The sequence below is a fragment of the Atractosteus spatula genome, unplaced genomic scaffold (genome assembly GCF_055471065.1).
Source record: "Atractosteus spatula isolate fAtrSpa1 unplaced genomic scaffold, fAtrSpa1.hap1 Scaffold_94, whole genome shotgun sequence".
Classification (NCBI taxonomy): Eukaryota; Metazoa; Chordata; class Actinopteri; order Semionotiformes; family Lepisosteidae; genus Atractosteus; species Atractosteus spatula.
The window spans coordinates 34,197-39,637 of record NW_028296928.1 but is presented as its reverse complement, the minus strand read 5'-3'; the positions used below and the strand labels follow the sequence as shown (position 1 = coordinate 39,637).

The 5,441-nt window shown below is 41.3% G+C and overlaps 2 non-coding genes across 2 annotated transcripts; both read right to left on the bottom strand.

Annotated features, from left to right (window-relative positions):
* Positions 1-1,766: 1,766 nt before the first annotated feature.
* On the bottom strand, positions 1,767-1,839 carry trnak-uuu (transfer RNA lysine (anticodon UUU)). Its single transcript has one exon. It is a non-coding gene; the product is annotated as a tRNA-Lys (tRNA).
* A 1,318-nt stretch (positions 1,840-3,157) lies between these two features.
* Positions 3,158-3,229, bottom strand: trnaa-cgc (transfer RNA alanine (anticodon CGC)). The gene has a single exon. It is a non-coding gene; the product is annotated as a tRNA-Ala (tRNA).
* Positions 3,230-5,441: the final 2,212 nt, after the last annotated feature.

Below are 5,441 nucleotides of genomic sequence, written 5' to 3'. Positions count from 1 at the left end.
CTAGCGACTTTAAGAGCTCTTTCTAAAGTCAGCCCTTCCTCCTGCAGCTCCGAGGTTCAGTAGAAGCGGTGGAAAAAGCTGGGCATAAGCAAAGCTTCTCGGCGCGGTTGCCATATCTTCCATGGCGCAAGCTAAACGAAAAGTCCGAAAATTCAGAAGCTCGTTTCTACCAGCAAGAGAACTAAAATCTGCAGTGTTCTGCTCGCTTTGAGTCCGTCAAGCACTCATCTCTCGTCGCCATAAATGTTGTGTATCTTAATAAAGAGACGTTTTTATATTATTTTAACTATTTTATTAACTACACAGATCACGCCCTTACACCTTATATTCCCGCCTTCTACTCTCTCGTTCTGTTGTCTCACGATGTCTACTCACAATACTACATTTAGCATGACTTCTTGTTGCAGTTGAGCTCAAAGCTGGAGATGATCTCCATATTCTACCGCAGTAACTAGTCCGAAACGTAGTATACAGTACACACTTTTTAAGTAAAGTCAGGTTGTTAAAAAAATAAACCAGCGCCCTGTCACAGAAACGTACCCCAGTCTCCCGCACAACAAGCGGGGGTACTCAGCACTATACTAACGAGGAGCGCTTGTCTGCAGCTGAGCGTCAGCTCTGTTTACTGTCAGCAGTCATTTCCTCATTTCCAAAGACTTTTTCACCTGCTCTCAGCTTTTAAAGACGATCATAAACGCTCAAGAAGTAATTCATGTCAGTTTGAAGTCTGTTTCTGTTGTCTCAGCTCTTGATAAAGAAAAGCCGTGCGTGGGAGACTCCCTCTCTGAAGAAGTTTGCCGTCACCCTGCGAGGGAGAAGAGCCATCAATCACCGAGGCAACCACTGAGACAGTTAACATTGAATACGTGAAATGCGAGATGTTGTGATTTTTTTCCCGCTTAAGGCTTCTATCGTTTCTACTCTAACGAGAAAGACCTCTTTATTAGAAGTGAGATTTTAACAAACGTCTCCAGGGGTAACTGCGATCTGAACGCAATGCCTTAGACCACCAGCCATCTTGCCTGTGGTACTTATAATGAAGTATATATTTTATTTCTACTCGTTGATAAGAAAAGTGAAATCATGTAATTAGGGATATGTCCTTTTTTCATGGGGAAAACTAGCCCGAGCAAATGTAAAGTTTAGAGCAGCGCTTAATAAAAATGATCAGAACCCGAAAGCCTTCTTATGCGGATCAGTATATTCCGATACCACTGGTTCTGCAGAAGAAATAAGAAAAGCCGAACTCAAAGCAGAAATGTGTTGCCATTACGGGTACTCTGTCTGCAGCTGCTTTAATATCTACTCACACCGTGTTGCCATTAAGGCTACCTAGTTAAAAACAAAACTTATCGTCACCTTTTTGAACGTGATTATTAGACACCCGTTAAATCTCAACCGAGGTTTCTTGAGAGATCGTTCAGCGAGCGAGTAATAAAAAACTACTTCGCTTCCAACCTCTGCTGTCGCTGTGAACTCGGACGTGATGTTCTGCAGATGTGCAGTGTGCCTTTCCTCTTGTCGTATTCAAGAGTACTCACTGTGTGAGCTCCTCACTGCGTGTCCTGTACTCTACTGTGATTTCAATTAGATTATCTATGTGGAGTGTAGTAACATGATCTACTTGAACATTTTCGGTTTGTGAAATGAAACACTAAAGAAAATACAAGCAATGGACATTTAAAATAACCACAGTAAAGCTAGAAGAGTGAAAGATAAAAGACTATTTAGAATGACATTCACAATAGACTTAAGAACAGTACAACCGCCCGAACAGGGAGTTGAACCCTGGGCCCTCAGATTAAAAGTCTGATGCTCTACCGACTGAGCTATACGGGCTCTGAAAGAAAGTCGACACTGTCGGGATCCTCGCAAGTTACGTGTCTCTTGTGCCGAAGAGCAGTCATACCTGACCCGTCTGGAATGACCACTGACAGACTTTATCCAGAAGCGACGGCACCACTCCCAGTAGAATGAGTGAGAAATACAGCATGACATGGGGAGGTAAGGGGCTCCCGCAATTAATCTTTCCTCACATTACTGATTTTTTCAATAGCATTTTGACCTTTTTTCACATTCAGATTTTTTTTCACATTTAATACAATCTTTTAATCAACAACATTAAAAAGAAAACAAATGGAACATTTTTTGGAACAATAATTAAAAAAAAACTTTCAATGCCTTGGTTGTATATGTGTGCACACCCTTTATAAAGGGAGTTGCAACAGTGCTGAAATTTAAAGAGCATTTCTGTAGAGAAAACAGCATTTTTTCTGCCTTGATGTTAAGCTTAGGGAGCCTGTCTTTTAGAAATTCTATTTCTTAACACCTTGCACAGCCTCCTGACAGACTAACAAATATTTTTTGGAGAAATTGGCTCACACACCGGAAGACACTAACGTTTATTTACGTTAGAGTATGTGAATAACAGTTTAACCGAAAAAGTTTGTAATTGTGATTTTGTTAAAATTCAATAAATCGTCTATCAACAGTAAGAAATTATTAAGAAATTGTTTTATTTCATAAACTATAAGACAATTAAGAGAGTTTATAGGTCATATCCGTCGCTTATGTTCTTTTAACTCTAGCGTTCAGGATCCAAACCCAGGTGCGGACGGTTGTGTTTCTTGAATCTCTTGTAATCATCAAAAGTCGATGTGTAGTCCTTCAGTACTTTCTCGAGTTGTGCCATGGATATTTTATTCGATCAATACTTGTCATGCTCTTTTGCATTTACCTAAACAAACGGAAAAAGTTCAAAGTGTGTTTATGGCTGTGCTTCACATCTAGACGAGAGCATTTGTAACAGTACAGGACACGCAGTGAGGAGTTCGTGAAGCTTTCAGTTTAGTGCGGAGTTCAGAAGGAGGATTCGCTCGCTGAATGATCTCTCAAGAAATCCCGGGTGAGATTCAACAGGTGTTTTCTGCAACAGTCACGACAAGTGTGAAGCAATCTCTGGATTTCCTGAATTTGAACTAAATTACTAGTTCAAATAATTTAGGATTTAACAGAACTAAATGAGGTACATTTAAAACAGCAGCGCAACTCTGCGGCACGTCGAGTTTAATTGTGTAAACCTGGCTCTCTCTGAACACGAGCAAAGAGTTCTCACTCAACAGAAGATTGCAATGTGAGTACTGTAATATAAAGCACCTGGAGATGCCAGGGATTGAACCCGGGACCTCATACATGCGAAGCATGCGCTCTACCACTGAGCTACATCCCCGATGGAAAAGGTAGTGGAACAGACTTAGAGATGTGCAGATGCTCACTGATCACAATCCACCATTCATGAAGAATGCCTGCAGTTTCCTACTTTCGCGTTTCCTCTACTACAGAGTAAATTAATGGGAATGAAGAAATAAGGAAGGAAAAATAATCGCATTGAAGCTTCAAGAGACTGGGAAAAAATTAATATATTATTTTTGTATCCAGTCACACGTGCGACGGTGGTTAATTCCCAGACGGGGGAGTGCTTTTTTTCTACCTCCTTACTCGACTGTCTTTCAATTCTGTTTTATTTGAAAGCTTTTTACATCTTTTATGTGCTCTTGATTAAACTATGCATAGAAAAACAGCACTACTGATGATTTTCATGGACCGATGCACACTTGTTCTGTACAACTCGAGTGATAAAGCCCTGTCTGCAAATGTTGTAACGCCCCAACCACAGGAATGGTAACAGGAAGGATCGTGTTCTTATTTGATAAGTCCTTTTGAGATGTCTTGTCAATGCACACAGGCGTTAGAGCTGAATAATTTACTTTTAGTGGTGTTTTTAAACAAAGATGGAACATGTTATTTCTATACCAGGAAGAAAGGAGCAGACTTTTACTTTAAGAGGCAAAAACGACACCTTATCAAAGCTAATATTAATTAAAATGACATCACAACAAAAGAGTGGAGCCTTGAGTGAATTAAAATTAGTTTTCATTGGACGTCTGTGTCTCCTTAACTTTGTAGGTGAGAGAGAGGATTGTGATTATTTGCAGGTGCTTCTCGGAAGTGCGTTGGTGCTACAGGTGCCTTCCAAATAATTAAATCGGGTTTGAATCCCAGCCAGTACAAACCCAAATCTTTTCAAGATAATCTGTGGTCCGTTAACACATCTTTTGAAACACTACAACAGGTAACACCCCGTGTGAAACATCATGAGCATCTGTTAAACCTCTCTACCTGCCCGTTCCTCAAAGAGACATGACGAGGGTCTGAAGGGACATTTTGAGCCGTAGAAACATTTTATCATTCCGTACTTTCCTGTGCAGTCAGGTCAGTTCCACTTCAACTGCGCCCGACAATGGAGGTCGTTTTGAAAACAACGAGAGTAAAGAGACACCGCACGTCTGCAGAACATCACGTCCGAGTTTAAGGACAGCAACATCAGAGATTGGAAGCTAGGGAGTTTCAGGTCTGTGGTTGTATTATAGGTTCTAGAAAGTCTGAATACCTTTGCAAGAAGTATTTCAGAATCCCAGTCAAATCCAGTACGAATGCCGCATAGATCTGCATTGTACAATTAGTATACTGTTTGTCCGTTGAATCAAACACGCCTTATAAAGCATTTCTAAAACAGGAGAGGTCGTTAGGGAATGCGTCTTCCTGTAAAAATAAAATGACTTCAAGGGCACTATAAGCAGAGGTGTGAAAGCCTGCTCTACAGAAGAACTAAAGCCAGAGATGCCAAAGAGGTCGAGATTTCACCACGTGAGAGAAAGCATCTCAGAAAACGAAGTTGCGGTCGTTTCCACGCGTTATAAAACCACTAGGTCAAACAACAAGAGCTAAAGAGCCGCTGTTGAGAGTAACGCGGCCGAGCGTTCTAAGGAGCTGACTTAAACCTCCAGTCTCTTCAGGAGCATCTGTTGGAGTCGCACTGCTACAGCGTATCTCCTTGTTAAGTATCCCTTTTATTGTTGTTGCTGCCTCCAGGCGATGTACACCACATTCAGAAAAAAATAATTTGAACAACATTATTCCCCCCTTTACTCAAAGGGACGGTGGCCAAGTGGTAACGCGTCTGTCTCGTAAACCGAAGATCGTGGGTTCAAACCCCGCCTGTGCCTGTTTCTTTTGTCACTGCTTTCCTTTAGTTTCAAAGTCTTCAAAAAAATCGCAATGTAGGAGTCTCAATAGTAAGAGAGCATAACTGTCGCCAGTGATTAGTATTCTTGCATATCCTGCCTTGTTTTTTAGTCGACAAAGCTTGTCTCTCTTCACACCCATCTTCCGAATGATCGCCTCAGCATTGGGAAGGAACGTGCGCTTGGTACAGCCCCCCACTCCATGGTCTGATCACAAACAGATCGGGTGAGCTGTCAGTCCAGGTTGGAAGTAACGTTCGAAAGCACTAAAAATCTGAGTTAGGAACGAGAAGACCGTGTTTTTTTAAACGAGTAAACGATAAAATAATATACTGCCTGCAAGACTATGTCAAGTTC